This window comes from Fundulus heteroclitus, chromosome 13 (genome assembly GCF_011125445.2).
Source record: "Fundulus heteroclitus isolate FHET01 chromosome 13, MU-UCD_Fhet_4.1, whole genome shotgun sequence".
Taxonomy (NCBI): domain Eukaryota; kingdom Metazoa; phylum Chordata; class Actinopteri; order Cyprinodontiformes; family Fundulidae; genus Fundulus; species Fundulus heteroclitus.
The window spans coordinates 6479913-6500100 of record NC_046373.1 but is presented as its reverse complement, the minus strand read 5'-3'; the positions used below and the strand labels follow the sequence as shown (position 1 = coordinate 6500100).

General features: G+C 39.0%; 1 protein-coding gene across 4 annotated transcripts in view; it reads right to left on the bottom strand.

Annotated features, from left to right (window-relative positions):
• dlgap3 (discs, large (Drosophila) homolog-associated protein 3) overlaps positions 1–15493 on the bottom strand; it is a gene marked incomplete at its 3' end in the record, with an annotated part of 186020 nt that extends 170527 nt beyond the window's left edge. Inside the window, 1 exon segment of one of the 4 annotated variants that reach the window (XM_036144953.1) lies at positions 15177–15493. 4 annotated transcript variants of the gene reach the window in all.
• Positions 15494–20188: the final 4695 nt, after the last annotated feature.

Here is a 20188-nt window from a genome sequence, read left to right as displayed (position 1 = left end):
CAAGAATCAAAGCTGTCATCATTCAGCCACCATCTACTTAATAATAATTGCCTAAAACAGAAGAAGCAATAACCAATGAAGTACATCAAATGAAACTGCCTGCTTGGACTAATTTTAAGAGGCCATTTGGAATGGCCAGCAAAAAGACAGTTGTGTAGGTTAAAGGTCACTTCCGAAGTGTGCGTGCTTCAGTCTGATTACTTTTATTGTACTTAGCATAATGATACTAAAATAGGCTCCCTATTAAGTATATTTTATTTGAAAGGCACCAAAGCCGCCTGCTCAAATTAAAGGAAGACTATCTGTCATCATTTCCCTCTTTATGCTGTTTATTTACCCTTTCACATTTTTTCATTTCCTGCTCATTCAGCCGAATGGAACAGAGAGCAATCAGGTTCTGTCAGTGGAGCGGTTATTGGCAACATTGTTTATTGCAAGTTTTTTTTTATTTTATTTTTTTTTTTTTTTTATGGGCACACGGAAGCAGGACTGTGTGTTTTCATTGGTAATTTTTTCATTAATGCGCTACATGGGGAGCAAGAACTGTTCTCACAATCATTGGGTGGAACTTAATTTCTTTTGGAATAAGAGGTCAGCCAAGTCACAAAAGTGCAGTTAGATCGACAGCAGATGTAGGGAGACAGTAAAAACTGCCCCCTTATTAGGACCAATACTTGAAATTTACTCAGTGGCCTGTTATTCACTAACTACAGCTAAATAGGGAATTGAGTTGTGGTTGATTGTCTGATTTGCTTCCTAATGAAACAGAGATTCTCGGTGTGATTTTTGTTGAGTCATTTACAAAAACTGTAAAATTATTCCAACAACTGCAAAGATGATGCAAGATATTACTTGCTTGAGTAAGTAATATCTATATTAAACAATTAAACAATTATATTAAGTAAGTAATGCTATATTAAACCCAAAGAAAAAGTTTACCACAAGTCTTTTATGATACCAAATGGTCAAACAGAAGTTATGTGACAGACCCTGGAGGAATGAGCTGAAGCACAGCTGATCTTAGGGAGAAAGTTTAATCTCCAACACCTGCTTCCATGCCGGTAGACCGAATTCTAATGAACGAACCTTTGGAGGATACATGTTGATTCTCTGGCCTTGCTTTGGTCGATAATTAGGTAACACTGATGATAACTTCATACTGAGATCTAAGACTAAAACTGTATTGGAAGATGCTTAAACAGAATTGAATGCAATAAAAATACAGCGTCACAAGACGGTAATTGTACCATGATATAACTTTGGAGGAAGAGCTACCTAGATTGTTCCCTTTTTGTTAAAACGGGAAAATATTTCAATGTATTTCATTAAACTCTGTGGGAGCAATCCCTGGCTGAAAAATACTTTGAAAAGAGTGAAATGTTTACAAACAGGCAGCATAGACTGGGATATCATCAAAATGTTAATTTATTTCAGTAATTCAGGGAAAAAAGCGAAACTCATATATTTCATTTTTCCATTTCACACAGAGAGATGATACATTCCAAATGTTTATTTCTGTTAACTTTGTTGATTATTGCTTCCAGCTAATGAAAATCCATAATTCAGTTTCTCAGCAAACTGAATATTACATTATCACGATATTACAAGACCAAGAAATAAATGACTTTTTATCCAGAAATGTATTTTATGGCCATACTAAGGCAGACACAATCAATGCAGGGTCACTGACACCTTCCACTGGGATGGTAAGCCAAAGAGTTCATGGCTAAATAAACTATTTGACCACAGACTCTTGAATACAAGCATATAAATAGAAAGTTAAGTTGAAGGAAAAGGTGTACTAAAAAAGCTGGTAACAGGGATAACTACAGCCTTATGAAGCATAGTTCATTGAAGAGTTTAAATGCACAGATTTATTCTGTATTTGCTTTTTTTTAAATTACACACAAAGAAAAACATTTTGACCATATAATTGCATTTGGGATAACTGCCAATGAGTCCTTTATGTCTTTGTGGAATAAATTCGGCACACTTTTGTTTGCAAAAACACTTTTGTTTTTAATTAAGTCACGGGCTTAATTAAAACAAAGCAACTCGAATAAATTCCAGTCCTGACTTTAACTTCAAAATTTCAAAAACTCATTGTATTGTTTGAGCTAATGCAGTGATGGAATCGATGGTATGCTTTGAATCATTTTCCTGCCTCGCTAATTCAAATGCACTTGAGCTTAAGGTCACAAATAGATGGCGGAACAATCTCCTTCAAGAGATTCTGCTAGGCTTGTGGTTGTTAAATTAAAGTTATCTACCAAAAAATGCAGTTGATTACAGCTAATTCATGATTTACCAGTGATGGATAATCATGTTTTCACACCGGTTGGTTTGGGTTTTATTTATTCCCTTTAATAAAGTAAATCATCATTTCTGTTGTGCCTCAACCATGAGGAGTATAAATATGAGACTGTAACCTAACAACGCTAAGCAATGTGAGACTGTAGGAATTTCCTAGGACCGTCCTCACTGCAAGACGCTTCCTGAGACCTTCAAAACCTTATTCCTAATTCAAATTGTCCTCTTTTCCCACTGCCTGTCACAACAAGCAGCATGGGAGAGCCACTGCTGGTCCGTTTACTGGCCAAAATGAGCAAACATTTCTTCAAACTGGAACCGGAGCTATGTACAGTTTGTTGTCTGTGAAATCAGACATCTGAACAGCCAGCCACTACAGAAACTGGCTGCCTGTGATCTTTTTCTCATCTTTTGCAGAAAAAGCTGACCTAGGACTAAGTGAAGCCACTGTTCCTACAGCTGCAAGCAGCTGAGAACCACATGCCCTGCAAGCCGAGTAGAGCTTCCCAACAAGCGCCTATAGCGAGCACTGCTGATCCATCATGTTACAGCCTTCATAGGAACAATACAAGGACAGTGGCGAGTGCAGTCACAGCAGAGAGGCCATGCAGAAGCATGGATACAAAGGAGAGCTGACTTTTCTTGCCACTGACTACAGGCCCGATCCTCACTTAACCACTTATTGTCATTGATGTCAGTCAGTCACCAGAACGGGACACATTAAGGGATCAGATTTAGCAGAGAAAACAGGGAAAGTTAGTTTGGGATGAAACAATGTGAGATTGTTTATTGTTTTTGTTTCGAAGCTAAAACCTAAAGCTATGTTACCTGCTAGCGAACCTATGAAACAAACCTATGCTAATGTGCTTGGGTTGTGTTTTAAGAGGTTTTGTCAAACTTTATTTCTATTAAAGTTTTAAACGCTGATGGGACATTATAGTTTGTGCTTTCCGGTCCACTCATTACACTGAAATATAACTAAACGGTCTGTCTAGTCAGCTCCCGAAGGTCTGCTAGCTGCTAAGCTAACAGCTTGCTACAAGCCAACTTAAACATAGTCACAGGTTTTTTAAATATAACACTTTTTTTGTTTGCTCTGCAATCCTCTGATAATGCCACGAGCGTTCGTACAGCAATAATAGGGAACATTAATACTGATTAATGCTATTTTGTGGAACTTCGGAGATTGCTATCAAGCTAATTGCCTTGTGGTTTTAGCCATATGACCCAGGTATGCTTCCCACATAACTTCTGGTCATCTGTCCCCTTACAGCGTCCCTCCACTATCTTAAGTTACCAATTCAAATCTAATTATTTCTGAATAAATAGATAAAAAATATCTTAATTAAAAACAAATTTCCTAAAGGTAACTGATTTTTAATTTATCAAATCATGTTCTAAATTGTTTAAGCTAATTTGACATAATTCAAAACTCTTAAAGATTAACTTTGGTTCTTTAAACTAAAGTTCCTTACTGAACTCTAAAAAAAATGGCTCAATCATTTTAATGGTGATGGTTTTCAACCATTTTATTTGTCCTTTTGTTCTTTTGTATGTTTGTGTTAATTTTGCTTAGTTGTTTTAGTTAAGTTTTATTAGTCTTAGTAAAGAAGAGTTGCTGATTAAAATATGTTTGACTTGGAGTTGATTTATTTCTGTTAATAAATTCTTATACTTGAAGAGAAGTTGTCACTTATTTATTCCATATGTGTGCAGTTTGCTGTTAGAGAATGCTAGAGGTCGAATCCCTCTTTCATCTATTGTCCTAATCTCAAAGCCAAATTGGACTGATATTCACAGGACAGTACCTGCCAGACCAAGGGTTATTTGAAAAAGCATGAGATAACTTTACACACAAGAGGAGTAAGTGTGTGCCTGGGTAAGAGCTTCATTCCTCTACCACTTTACAGACAGCAAACATCATTAAGGAATTTAATCCTGTGCTTTAGTTTGGCTCTTCTATTAATTTCAGTGAGTGGTTTTACTGAAGCATAGACTCAGACAAACACACAAGGATGAAATACGTTATAAAGTGTATTTAATTTATTCTAAAACTTCAAAACTTGTTATCTACTGCATTCGGATATGTTTTTGAGATCTTTAGCAGCCAACTGTGTACATCAAATAAGCATTTTTCTAGAGCTTCCTAGTTTTGACTGCACCAGAATGTATCTTTTGTGGTGCACTTCCAGTCAGGAGAGTCAGGGAGAAGAAGGAGGAGTCAGGCTGGTGTTCCATCTTATAAAAACCAAAGGGAGTGTTGAAAATATGTTTTTGCTAAATCTTGCTCCCTAATTATCCGCGTCTTTTTCAGCACAATCAACATCATTGATTTGCAGTGTCGTGCACAAACCTGGTCCTTGAATGTGCGATCTCAATAACGCACACAGTTTTAATGTATCTATCTTTTTTTATGTTTTGCACACTTAAAAAAGATGACTACCGAGATTCATGAAATCGTGCAACTCTATTTACATGGTAACAGTACTCATAGTGATAGGAAAAGTGCCGTTCACGTGTGATTAATCAACATCAAAGGAGGGCAGCTCTTAATGGATGCTGAGAGAAGATCAAAACAATTCAGCATATTTTTGTGCTGTCGGACATCAATAATTCAACTCACTCCACCTTCATAACTGTTTAGAATTTCAGCATTTTGCTTTAGCTATCGACGACTACATTTTAACAGATCCTAAATCAGTTGTGTGCCCTCCATTTCAAGGAATCTGTGCCTGGTTATTTCCGCTTAAGAAACATTTGAAGCATTAAATTACACTATCGGTCCCTACCTGTCAGTCTTGAGGCTAACAATCCTGCTCCACGGAGGAAAGAACACACAGCTGCCGGACAAGTAGCATTTAAATGTCTGATGTTCCACCCACTGATTAACTCCAAGGTAAATGTTATACTGCTAATTACCATGGTGAAATATTAGCGAGCTGGTCCAATTAGACCAAGAATCAGTCATGGTCGCCTCCACATAACCTAAGATGTAATATTTCCATATGCATTATTCCACTATGTAAAGGAAATTCATGATCATTAAAATATGGAATTATTCTTTGTAAAATCTAATCTAAAATGATTTTACCTCCCAACTGTCATTTTCGGGCTCTGATTTATTTGATTCCAATTGACTCTGGAAAGGTTTAAAGGGCGTCAACAAGACTCCTAATGATGAGTACATGCAGTAACACAGACTCAGCTTATGACTGAGTTTGTATAGTCACATGGAAATGCATTCACATCAATTGAAGTTTTTTACACCGTGTCACTTTTCACCCACAAACTCTGATGTTTTACTAAAAGTAACATTAGGATTGGGAGCATCTGAGAACATCATTTTTCTTTGTTTATTGACACAGATCACCACTTAGATTTTAGGTCTGGACTTTGACTGAGCCATTCTAACAAAAATTCGCTTTGAGCTAAACAGTTCATTTTGAAGTTGTTGCTGTGTCTTTAAGGTTGTTGTTCTTGTTTGAACATCAACTCTTGCCACCGTCTCAAGCTGTATGCAACTTCTGGCACGGTTCCTTCCAGAACTCCATGATACTGCCACTCCAGATTTTCAGTCAGCCATCCTTCACCCATTACGTATCACTTCATTCTCTCTTTTGTCACACTAGTTCACCCATATCCACCTGGATTATAGACCCTGAGTGTTTCCACAACATTCTGCTAATTTCTGAAGCAAAGATTTGTGATTTATAACTCATCTTTCACCTGAGCAATGTGCAAGACGTGTAGGGGAACTGCCCAAACGGCTGAGCTCTATGTTGAGGTCATTCAGCATTTGTAGAACCATTTATATACAAGCAATCTGTGTGACATCCTCAATATGCTATCATCAGCATTATATTCTACTCATTAACGTTTTACTCATATCAGGTGGACACTTGAAGATCAGGCGGTGCATCTTCTCCCACTGAGCTCCGGGGACTTGCTTCTTCAGCTGTCCCCATGTGCTTTTGTAAATAAAAATAAAAACACATGTAAAATTTTCATTCCACCTGATAGTTATACACTACATTGTGTCAGTCTATGAGCTAAACTCCCTACAAGAAACTGAAATCTGTGGTTGCAAGTTGATGGAACGTGGCAATCACAAGGCACTATATATCGTGCATGCATGGTCGCCACTGTGTTTCTGCATGGGCCCACTAATATCCCCATCTCTGGAGTTTAACGCTCTTCATTGGTATGCTGAATGCAAACTGACCTCAGCGTGGCTGTGCGAGTGGAGGTGGCGTGCCGGGGGAGTGGGCGGTTGTGAGGGTGCGATCAGAAAATATGGAGAAGGGCCGGGGAGGTGCGGAGGCTGTCTTTGTAGTAACACACACTCAGAAATCCGTGCAACGCTTCCTTAAGAGCCGCATCCATTCATGTGGGCTTTGAATGCATCCAAACTGAGAGGCTTTCTTTTAAATAACCCAATCTACTGCGCCCTGAGTTTTCATGCAGCAGTAGCTTTAGAGGCAGCTGTAATGATATGAAAACACTCAAAGCCCTTCACCGTGTCACAGATTACTACTGCTCCCCCCCCCCTCCCAACACCTCCTCCTGCAAGATGTCAGGTCCTAGTTTTAAACGGTGACGATAATAACACAGCTTTAAAGAGATATTCTTTTAGCTCCAGATTAGATTGAGGCAATTAAGTGATTACATATCTGAAAGGTCTGACTCCAAAGCAGCCATAAATGGCAGTAAAATCTGATAAGTATCCTTGTATTATTGTGAGCTACTAACCGTTAGACTTTCCAGTAATTCTCTTTGTCTGACCTTTATCATGAAGTTATCTTTTTACCATTTAGCAGAAGCGGTTTGTTCTCCCGGGTTTGCACTTGGGTTGCTAAACCAGTATGCTCTATAAAAAAAACAAAAAAAACAAAAACAATAAGCTTTAAAGTCCAAACTTTCTAGCTTTGTTGAGGTCAGACTTGTCAAGCTTAATTTCATCTGATTCCATTTTGCTTCATTCGACGCCCAACAACACATAAAAGGGAAAACGATGTTCCACATATTCTTTAATAGAGTTGGTGGCTTTAAATAAAAAAAAAAAATAAGGAATTGCAAGATTAACCTCATTTCTTCATCAATGTTTTAAACTTTTACCTGATTTTTAGTAAACAAAAATAAGTGGATGAAAATACAGGCTGTAGGATTACACATTTATATAGATAAAAAAATGATGGAAGTTTTTAGTTTTGAGGTCACAAATATGAAAATAAAGCAGACTTTCTTTTTCCAAAATTTGACCTGCTGAAACCACTCAAGAGAAAACTGATGGATTGATTGGTGAGTTGTTATAACTTCTCCATTAAAATTTGCCATCATCAACCAGGTGACATTTTGTGGCTATTAATAAGAGAACTAATTAAGAGGGTAATTTTCAAAGCTATTGTGCTCTTTACAAGTTTTAAATAGTTCCTGACAAAAACTTAAAAATCAAGAGCACAAAAACACAGTAGAAAGTGGAGGTCAAAATAGTCACATTTCATTTAGTTTGAAAGATAGGGAATTTTCATGTTTTTGGACGTTTGGTTCAATTTTTACAGTTTATGAAAGCTTTAACTTTGAACTCCTGTGTGGAAATTATGTATCACAGCGCAACACCACGGCGCTTCTCTGAATTCATTCTTTAAGCGCTATTTGTCAAATATTTTCTTATCATGGGTTTAATTAAGATAAAGGAAAGAAAATCCAGATGAAAAGGTGCTTAGGCTAATCCATCTTTTATAGCTGAAGGACGTTTTTACGAGGAATACAAAACAATAACAAAATATATAACTGCTAAGTTGATTTAGTTGTGGAATAACCTCAGGTTAAGATTATTATTTATTTATTTTAAATCACAGGTGGCAAAATCATTGGCACTCCAAGCAGTTCACATAAATATGCGTAAAGTTTACAATCTATGTTTTTATTTTAAGTAGATTAGAAGAACTATAAACTTTTATTAATCATTCAGACTTCCTGTTTCCCATGGTTATAAATTCTGGCACACATGCCACTTTTTACTAGCCCCTTTTTCAATTTGGGAAACACAACACGCTACTCATGCTGCACATCTGCATTACTCAAGTAAAACAGATGTGCATTGCTCAAAATCAGGAAAAGGCTGGAAGAAAACAGATACTCGCCTACATTCGCCCACATTCACAGTGAGAGCAAAAATAAAAAGGTCTAGAACAACTGGATTCGTTAGAAACGAAGCTACTGCAAATAAAGATTACTTGATTTTAAGGCTTCTTTTAACAAATCTTTACAAGGGCTGCTGTAAATTATGGAAGAGGTGGTATCTGCTTTTCAGTCTGCCAAGTAACTGTTTCTGCACATACAACACACAGAGGAGAAAAAAAACTGACACTTTGGGTCTTTTTCCCCCCCTCTCTTTCCCATATCAGTTATCCTCGTGAGAAGTGAGCACGCAGGGGCCTGAGACATGATGCCAAGATGAGCATTTAATCCTGTGCCCATCAAGATGGAGCATTTCCACTGAGCCTCCTCTGTGTGGGAGAAAACAAAGAGTTGGACGTTTGGAACGTGTGTTGGTGCTTCAAAGGTAGCTGAGAGCGGGCCGCACATCCATGCGTGCGTGTGTGTGTGTGTGTGTGTATGTATGTGTGTGAGTACTTCAAGAAAGGAAACTTAATTTTAACTCTAATTGAGATAAAGAAATCATAATTTTAATTGCATCTTGTTTGGCTAATGAACCCTTTTCCGGTTAATGAAGGAGGCCGTTTGAGTTTGGAGATTAAAAAAATTGGGGTTGTTCCAAAATGTGCTCCTGAAAATGTGCCCCAAATGTAATCACTGCACTTAAGTTTTAATTTCCCTCCATGAAACAAAAAGGTTCGGAACACATAGGAAAATGTGGATGAATATTAGAACTTCTTTGGCCACAGGGATGCAAGATTTTAGGAAAACATGCAATTTCAATAACGTTCTTAAATATTGCAATGATAAAATTTTCCCACTCTTCTTTTACATCGCAATAGCTTTACGATCTCGATTAATGACATCAGTATCAGGTGCAGGGAATAAATGTCGGTGAAAGCAAATTTTACTGACCGAATATAATACTGGCAAGCAGAGTGTGCTTATGCAAATGCATGCCAGTATTATATACGGTCAGTAAAATCAGTTGAAATGTAATAACCTCTGATACTGGATTCAAGCAAGCATTTGCATTTGCAATATTGCACACATTGATATTGCAATTACAACTGTGATTCAACATATTGTACAGCTCAAGCCTTAGCTCCACAATACAAAGCCAGTGTCCTGACTACACACCATGCGCCTTTCACAAAATGCAAGTCCAATTTTAGGTTATCTAAAAAACTTTAAGGACAAAAACTGTTTTATCATCCCAAGGCATACTATTTTTAAAAAGCAATACTCTGATCTCTTTCCATTAACTTTAATTATTCATTGCACTTAACTTAATTGTCTTAACATCGACAACTTAAATTCCAAACAATCAGTTAGGGCCACAATAAACTATATATGAAACCAATGCTCTGGCCTCCTCTTAAACAGATCCTTTACGCACAAAACACACTAAAAGCATGCATGTTGTATCAAAAATCCTTATTTTAGAAAGGAAAAAAAAACTATTTTGCCTTATCTCCTGACCTGTTTGCATTAAACATTACAAGAAGTATCAAATAAGCAGGTTGCAGAATAGAAAACTAGTAAGTAAGTAAATGTTATTTACACGGCACCTTTCACAGGTCAAAAACCACAAAATGCTTTCCAATAAAAACAAGCATAGAAGACACAGAAGATAAAAACACAACATAAAAGATAAAACAGCACAAATGTAACATCATGCAGCACAACTTAAAAGACAGTGCAAAGATGGAGGCAACGCATTCCACACAGGGTCCTAAAAGTAAAGACTACATTTTTCAATGAATTCTAAAATGTACCGGCGGTAGCCAATGTAAAGAGATTAAACTAGAGTAATGTACTGTCTCATTCATGTATTGGCTAAAAGCCTTGCAAGCAGCAACCTCAACTGACTGGAGACAGCCAAGATCTCATTCAAACACGTAAAAAGCTTTTACTATAATCAAGACGAGATGAAGAAGAGCTTGAATGACCATCTGTAATACAGCCTGAATTTAAAAAAAAGGGTGTCTGAAAATTCCATTAGAGAAAACCCTCCAGCGACATGGCAGGATAAAAAATCATACCAAGATTTCTGTGTTTTGGTTTGACAGAAGAAGCCACCAAGGTTTTGCTTGATTTCAGTTATTCGGTTCTCAGGGACAATAATTAGGGTTTTGGTCTTATCAGGGTATCAGAGCCACTGTTTGATACTACTAAAATTTGATCAATGAGATCAACTTTGAATAATTTATTTTGCTCAAAAGAATAGTAGAGCTGAATGTCATCAGCATAAAAATGATGGTACACATCAGAAAAGTGGTTTTCTTTCTGATTATTTGGCCCAGGGGAAGAAAGTACAGGCAAATGAGAATGGGTCCCAAGACTGAGCCCTGTGGTACCCACCCATGGCAGACCGTTGGAGTCTGACATGATCTGGTTGTCAAAAACACTAAATATACTGCCCAAAAGATAAGAATTAAAGCACTCTAGAGCAACAGAGGATACACTGACTACCTCTCTGAGTCTGTTAATCAAAATACTGTGATTAATAGTCAAAGGCAATTTCCAAGAGAACCATTATGGTTGATGATTCAGAGTCATTTGACATCAAAATGTTCCTAAAAGCTTTGAGTAAAGCAAAAAATGTGCAATGGAGCTTAAGAAAACCAGACTGAAATTTGTCAAAGATCACATGGTTTTTGATAAAATAATTTGGCTGTTCTGCCTCTACTTTTTTCAAGAAGCTTTTACATGCGAGTGATCATTGAAATACGCCTGTAATTGCTAAGCTGTGAAGGAACCACACTGCACTTTTTAAAGGATGGCTCAACAACAGCATGCTTGAAAGAGATTGGAACCACCCCGGTTGAAGGGGAAGTATGGTAAATCTCAACAATACAAGGCCCAAAAGCAGGAAAACCTTTTTTAAAGAACACCACACCCAGAATGCCATTTGGACAGGCAGATACAGTACTTTAATTTTACCAAGTATAGATGAATGTCAGACACTGGATCAAACTTTTTATTTATTAATTTATTAGGTTGAGACATTCTTAGAGGTCCCGAGTTGGGACACATTAATAGACAAATGCTTCCACTGACATTATTGACTGTCGTCACAACAACAACAAAAAAAGAATGGAAAGTAATAATTGTAAGTTTCAGAGGTCACAGGTTCTGTAGGGATCACTGAGGAAACAATTGAGTTTACTGTTTTAAACAGATTTTTATTATTTAAAGAAATAAAGATCTCTTTGCACAGCCACAGTACAAGAAATAAAACATGCAAAGGATTACTGCAGAAGATTTGGACAAGCCAGTTAAACACTGGGAGAGCTTGGCAGATGAGACCAGAGCTAAACTCCTTGGATGTTATTGCACACACAGTGTTTGAAGGGAGAGTGGTTCTACACATCACTCCCAACATACCACGTTGAAAGGAAAGTTTGCATGGTGGAACATCATAGCTGCAGGAAGGATGAATGGAGCAATATCGGCACATTGTTAATAAGAATATGAAGACGAATCAAGTGTAGCCTTCTGAGCAAGAAATGAGTGCCAAGCACACAGTCAAGGAGACGGTCAATTGGCATAACAGAAAGAAAAAAAGTCCAAGCCCAGTCAATTACCAGAGTTGTTTCCAAGTCAAAATTTATGGAAAATACTGAAGGTCCGAGATCATATAAAAGACACACAAAAAAAAATTAAGATCTGATCACAGGTTGTGAGGAAGAACTGGTCAAAATCACAACTGAGCCTTGGATGTGACATAGTTTCTCCTTATAGAAGATGTCTTAAAGTTGTCATTACCATAAATGACATTTCCACAAAATATTTCCTACAATTCTGTAAGCCCGTTTAACAGTCATTTCTGTGCCATTTCAACTTTTGACCTTTGTTTCTCTGTATGTGTGGATTACTTGGTTTGTTATCATTATCTGGTGTGAATTTCGCGTTGAAAGAGCTTTATCATCCATCCATATTCTTACTCGCTTTATTCCTCATGGGGTCGGGAGGGGTGCTGGTGCCTATCTCCTGCATTTCAATGGGCGGGAGGCAGGGTACACCCAGGACAGGTCGTCAGTCTCACGTTGATAGAAATATTGGAAATATATTTTCTAAGTTAAAATGTCTACATGGTCAGAACTTCTTCTCTCCGCTGTATACAGTCATATTCAATAAAATACAATCAATGGGTTCTGATGACGCTCATTTGTCCGATTAAAAGTATATTTTGAAAATAACAACCTTTAAGCACATACTATACATTTTGATTCAGCCCAAATTTCTGCATTAAAAAAGTTTTCATTTGTTCTGATGTAATATTTTACCGTAAATGTGCGTTCATTAGCTGAAAAATGATCATGACTGAGAAATAACAGCTTGAAAACCTCAGTCTGTTTGTCATTAATCTATATAATGTGTTTCATTTAGCGAATTGTGTTTCAGTAAATTTAAACTTATTGAATATGACTCTATATGCTTATTGTACAGGTGTGCAGGATGTTTTGCCTCAGTTCATTCCCCTGTATCGATGCCTTTTACAACATAGTCATCAAATGCTTCAGGCCAAACGCATCACATTGTATCAGCACCTCCGGTGACCCTAGGCTACAAAGCTGTCAGCCATTATAACAAATTTGAAGCAAGAGAAACAAGGTAAAGAAAAAAATTCAGTTTAGCTCAAAGCAAAAGAGCATTTGTAAAAATCCAATCGAGTTGCCAAGCTGGCTTTGGCTAATGGCTTTGATTCAACCTACATGTGACATTCGTGAGCATTGGCAACCGTATTCCAAAAAGCGAACACTTAAATGAGTGGCCTCAATTGGTAACAAGTAATTGAATTAAGGTTATCCAACTTGTTTCATTTGGTGTATAAGTTGTCAAGTTGAACAAAGGAATACATTAAGTCACATAAACTTAATTAAATTACTTGTTACCAATTGAAGCAATTAATTTAAGTTGTTTCAGCATCCTCCTTTGAGTGTGTTTGATAGAATTGGTTGATTGTACACCTGACTACAATCCCTACAGAATCCCTGACTTTTTGCAAGTGTACTTGTAAGAATCGAAGGTTTGCAGGCGAAGGGCAGTAACACCAAATACTGATTATACAGCTGTTATCACATGTGGTTTTACTAGTAATTGGATTTTAAAATTGCAAGAATCTTTATCACAGTAGAAAACACTCCTTCCCAGGACCGGATGGGTAATCAAAAGAAATCCTAAAGTGCATCAATGGCTCATGAAGGAAGTAACAAAGGAGCCAAGAACAACTTCTAAGTTACCACAGATCTCACTTGCCTCAGTTAAGGTTAGGTTTCACGATTCAACAGTAAGAAAGAGACTTGGCCAAAATTGCATCCATGGGAGACGGAAAAGGTCAAAACGACTGCCGACCAAAAAGAACACAAAGATTCAAGACGCGTGGGAAAATGCTCTGTGGACCGACGTGACAAAAGTGAAACTTCCTGTAAGGTGTGCAAATCTGGCAAAAACTAGCACATTTCAGAAAAAAAAAATCATACAGAGAGTCAAACATGGCGGCGGTAATGTGATAGCGTATAGCTGCTTGAAGACCTGAATGACTTACCATGACAAACTGAATCGTGAACTCTGCTCTCGAGCACAAAACCACGGAGGCCTTATTTTTTATGTTAAGCTCATGGACATATGGGTTATGCAGGATCGCACAGATCCTAAGCACTTCGCCAAAGTGGAATTATCTTACAAAGACCCGTCATACTCAAAAACCATCCAACGATGCTAAATTAAAGCGATTATGTGAAGAACAGATTTCCTCCACTGCGTTGTAACAGACTCATCGCAAGTAATAGCAAATGTTTGAAGGCGCTATGGCTGCCATGGGTCACTTGATTTAAAAAAAAAAAAGCCATTATTGATCATAAACTTTTAATTGTGACAGAAAAGCTAAATAAGAAGAAATCTGTGAATGGGGCAAACAGTAATAAAATGTATACTAATTGTTCTACCAATTTTATTACTTAAATCCCAGCATTTTTTAAATGTATTAATTTATTAGGTTGAGACATTCTTAGAGGTCCCGAGGAATCCTCTTTTCGCTGTCCCAAAGCGCCAGGACGGCTGGTGTTCCACTCGACTTTGCTTTGATGAACAGAACAGCGGTGTGGCTCCGTGGAGCCTCTGCAGCCTGTGCGGATTCCTCCCCGGGACGCACGCTTTGACACACACACACACACACACACACACACACACACACACACACACACACACACACACACACACACACACACACACACACACACACACACACACACACACACACGGAGCCATTGCTTAAAGCGGGACGCGCTTTACGGTCAGCGAACATTTACGCACCAACAAAACTGGCTGCCTGGCAACATTTCGGAGTGTTTTCTCATCTCTGTTGAAAATTGCGTGGCAATTGGGCGCTTTTGTTTGTTTAAGCGCATGTGCGCGAAACGGGGCGATGGTTTCTTTTTTTCCCCCTCCACCCTGTCAAGTTGACACAGCTGGGAACCCACAACACCCTGATGTTGAATGAAAGAGTAAACCAGCAGAACCCTCCCTCCCCATCTTACCGTCAGCTATCTCCATCAGATATCCAACACATCAGCACATGACAGCCTCTGCACCTCCTGCTTGCACGGATACCGTGCGTTTATCACCTGTACCTTCTGCTTTTTCTTCGAATAATACAAAAAAAAAAAAAAAAACAGAGCTTTAAGGTGATGTCTCCTTACCTGGAAGTTAGGGTTTCTTCTCTGTGCTTTTGTGCGTTTGAGGAACGGAAACACGCCTATTCCACGGCTCGCGGAGCAGAGAGCGCAGAGGAGGATGGAGAAGGAGAAGCAGCAGCAGCAGGGACAACCAGCAGTGGCTCATCCTCGCACAACGCTCGCTCCCCCACTGAAATATTACCGGCAACCGATTGGTCCGTGGGTTCCTCAGCGGTGCCCCTCTCCTCTCCTCGAGGAGGGGCTAAAATCAGACCGTCGACGCTGACGGAACCAATGCTTCGCAGATGAATCTGTTCCTGGCGACTTGCATCCATTCTGTATTCTTTCCGTTTTGGGGCAGTGACATTGTTTGCACATGGAATATGAAAATCACCCTGAACCGAAATCCTAAACTGGCACAGCGGTGATTGAAAGTTTAAGTCCCGTTTTATCCGGCACAAGCCAACAATGTCAGTGGGAAATATTTAATAAAAAAAAGAACTCAGGAAGGAGAAGAAGAGGACTGGAGGGATCATCTGAAGAGACTTTCTGCAGGCAGGAGGCTTCAGAGATGGAGACCTCCTGTTGGGGTTTATGCCTCAGGACATCATTTCCTAGAGCCAGACAGGGACCTCACCAGATACCAGAGAAGAGAAGAACAAACGGATGGCAGGGCGAGGAGGAGGATGGCTGCTGAGGAATTGAGAAATAATTGATAAGGAGTCAGGGACGTAAGGATCCAGGATATAGGTTGGGAGTGGGAGGATGGTTCAAAGTAGATAAAAGGGAAAAAGAGGTTAGAGATAACGAATGAAGAGAAACTTGGGGATCAGGGGACGTGGGCTGAAAGGGGCAGAAATGCAATATGAGGAAGGAGGGAGGCAATAATGTGGGGTAAAGATGATAAGATGAAAGTGATAGCAACAAAGATGGAAACGAGAGACGAAGGAAGTGGGGATAATGGGTGAGGGAAAATGGTGACAGGAAAAGATGGGGGTTAGGAGGTAGGGGTTAGGGATATGAGTTGAAGGAGGGAAAATTAAAGATGAGTAAAGAAGGATGCAGGATTTGGGACGAGGGAGGGAAGAATGAGAGACAAAAGCGGTAGGGATGAGGGATCCAAGTTTAGACCAGTCAACCAGCCCAAACCATGATAACACCACTTCTTTTCACAGGTTGTGCAATTTCAATTTATTCATTTAATCATATTCCAACAATATGACTATTTCCAAAGACCCTTCCTTAATCAAATTCCGTTTCCACATCATCCTTTAACAAAGTTTTGGTAAAGCTATCAATAATAAATCACATCAAATATTTCACTCTAATTTCAGCTACAAGTTGTCATTTTATTTTTATTTTTTTTACCAGAGGGTTGGTCACCTTTTGCCATTACCCAATAGGAGACTTTTGTCCCAAACAGTGATAGACTGAATAGTAACGCTATCAACTAAATTCATAATCACAGATTCATTTCATAAACTGCACATTTTCTGTTTTGAGTCTTCTGCTACAAAAGGCACACAGTTTGAAGAATCACATTTAAGTTTGGAACAACTCATCGTGTCAAAACCGAGTGTTTGCAGATGAAAAAGAAAACGGGGGAAATATCACACATTTTAGTATAAATTCTGGGTACATTAGTTAAGTGTTTGTTTTTCCATTTTCCTTTTCATTATTTCTGCTTCTTCGTTTTGTAGTCCATAATTAAGAGGCTGCCTCGTCTCCGCGGGCACTAGTGCATGCCTTTAGTGCTAATTTCTCATCATGCTTGAGAAATTAATTCAATGAAACAGAGGCTTTATAGTCGATGCTGCAGAAAACAACTATATGGTTCATTTACTCCTGCCGTGAAGGTGCCTTGCTGCTACAACCTTTATGATCATAGTATGTACTCCTGATCCACTAAGAACCCAGATGCCAGTTTCCTCTATGTTTTTATTTTTTTGCACTTAACTTAACCTTTCTTTCATTTGCAAAACAAAGTTCTCCTGTTCCATCTCTGATACATATTTGTGATAAATAGGTACTTTAATGTTTAGGAGTGTCTGGAGTCTGGCAGAAAGCCCAATTTTTGTGAAAATATAATGAATTATTCCACTGCGCCGGTTGCTGTTTTTCAGAGTGGTTTTCCCCCACTGGCAATCAGGCAGCACTCTACCCACACTTTAATTTACAGCTGCGGCACTTCCAACAACAGCTCAGCATCTTGCCGCCGTTAGGGAAACTTTGCTGTCACCCTCAGTGATGCGTTCGAGGATTATAGATCTCATCTATGTTTGTGATGATTAACAGCTAGCTGAAAACACTCCAATCGATTTTCTTAACAGCATTCTCGGGACAGGAACTGTTTTGTTTTGCTTTCCTCTCTCTCTCTCTCTCTCTCTCTCTCTCTCTCTCTCTCTCTCTCTCTCTCTCTCTCTCTCTCTCTCTCTCTCTCTCACTCTCTCTCTCTCTCTGTGGGGGGAGGCGGTGGGGGCATCAGATAGATTCAGCACCACGGTCAGTGACACTGCATGCTGTGTGAAATTGTCAGCACGCAGAAGTGTGTTTAGAACTGCCCGTGTGAAGGAAAAGACGTGCTAGTTGTGAGGATGAAAGAGTTACAGGCAAAAAAATAATAATCTGTTTCATCTCAGAGTCTGACAAATACTGTGTAATTATATATGCCATTGAATACTTCACGTCTGTTTGTTTTGTTTTGTTATGTTTTTTCACTATAAGGATTGCTTTAGACACCTGAAGTGGTGAGCACACATTGCAGCTTAACGCATACATTTCAATATTCCAACAAGCTTATCCCTAATGGGGTCGCGAAGGGTGCTGGTGCCTATCTCCAGCTGTCAATGGGTGAGAGGCGGGGTTCACCCTGGACAGGTCGCCTGTCTATCACAGTTAACACATACAATGCCCTGGGAAACTATTCAGGCCCTTTGAACATTTTCTCATTTTGCCACGTTACAACCACAAACATCACTGTATTTTTATTTGGATTTGATGTGAAAGACCAACCCAAGGTAAATCTGGTCATATTATCAGACTGCAGCAGGTTTTCTTCCAGAATATCCCTGTATTTAGCACAATCCAAAAGCATCCAATACAACTCTGACCAGCCTCTCTACCCCAGAGCATGATGCTGCCCCCACTTTGTTTCACATCGGGGCGGTGTGTTCAGGGTGGTGTGCAGTATCAGCTTTTTGCTACACATAACACAGATGTCAAGGTTTGACTCATCTGACCAGAGCATTTTTTTTTTCACATTTTATGGGTCCTCTACATGGTTTGGCATGCTCCTCCAAAGTCCCCTGGTCCGCTTTTCTGGTTAATGTTCTGCTTTCCCGGTCTGTACATTTAGGTGGACAGCCCATGTTCCAGTATGTTAGCAGTTGTGTCATGATACATTTTCCAGATGATGGATTGAACAGTGTTCTGTGAGGTACCTAAATCCGTGGGCATGTTTTATAATCCAATCATTCTCCAAACATCTTCCCAACATAATCTCTGATGTGTCTGGTGTCTTCCTTGGTCTTCATGATGCTGCTTGTTCACCGATGTTCTCTAACAGAACAGCTGGATCTACGCTAAAATTAAATCGCGAGCAGATGGACTGTGTTTTTTATTTGACTTCAGAAGGCAAGTGGTCGCTTGCCTTGGGTTTTATTTAGGGGTGTCAGAGTAAATGAGGCTGAATACAAAAGGATGCCAACATTTTCAGCCTTTTATCTGTAAAATGTTCAGAGTCGTGTATCCTTGTGCTTCCATTCTACAGTTACAGGGAATCTCTTCCAGGGAGTTACAGGGAGCGGTTTTGCAAGCGACTGTAGGTAGATTAAACAGGCCTAACAGAAGACTGCATTTGTCCATGACTAATAATGCAAAGTAAACAGTAATTGATCCTTCCATCTCTTGACCCCATCGGATTTGTTGCGCCCTGCTTCTTCCAGGCAACTGAATTATCAGGCAGGGTGCACCACTTTCCCATATAGCGATCCAACCAAATTGTTTCATGCGCTCTTACCTCTCAGCTGAGAGGAGCCTAATGAATATTTATTGATTCATCAGGTCAAGCTGTAATATCCACTTTTTTCCCCCAACATAGCACAACATGAGCTTCTCCCTCTCATGTACATGGCAGGGCATTCATCACGGAGGGTAGGACCGCTTACATCTGAGCTGTGCGCCACCTGCTACACAGCCTGCCCCACAGATCTGCCTGGGTCTTTATTAGCGCTGGTGTATGAGGCGCGCTTAAAAGGTGGACATTGGGGGCCCATTACCTGTGGCTGTACCTTACTGACTTAAGAGAAAAAAACATATGGTGGACATGTGGCTTTCAAGAGTTATTCACAAATAAAAATCTTAAAGGTGTGCCGTTTATTGTTTGACATCCCTAAATAAGTTTAAATGCAACCAATTGTCTTTAGAAGTCACTTAACTAGTAAATGGACTCTTCTTGTTTGGATATTGAGGTGTCCTGTGACGTTCTCTGATATTTTACAATTATGGTTTCACTGCTTTTTGATGTCTGTCGAGAGTGTGGTTTATTCGTATTTTATTTTTTATCATCATTACTCAGGGGTAGATGCAGAAATGCTAATATGCTTTAAACAACAATAGCTTTAGTTGCCTATGTTGCTGAGATCTTGTTTATTGAATATAACCTTATTGCTGACTAAGGTCTGGATGCAAGCCTAGACAGAATCTCTCTAACTAACCCAGATTAATTATCCAACTTTATTTCAAATTGCTGATCCTTTTTTGTCTTTCACATGCTTTTATTTAGATTTAAAGCATTCAGCTTTATGTAGCACAGCTTTTCCAAACTGTACGACAGCCTCGGTACTCCTATCATTAGCCTTTGGTCTCTATAGACAAAGACAGAAGTTGGAACATGCAGGGGTGGGAACACAATACAATCTGTAAGTATAAAAAGACAAAGGAGGCCCATGATACAGATTTCCCTCCAGTAGAATTAGTGTCCAGATTAAAGAAAAAACGGCAGAGAAAGAAATCCCCTCCCAAATCAAATGAGGTCT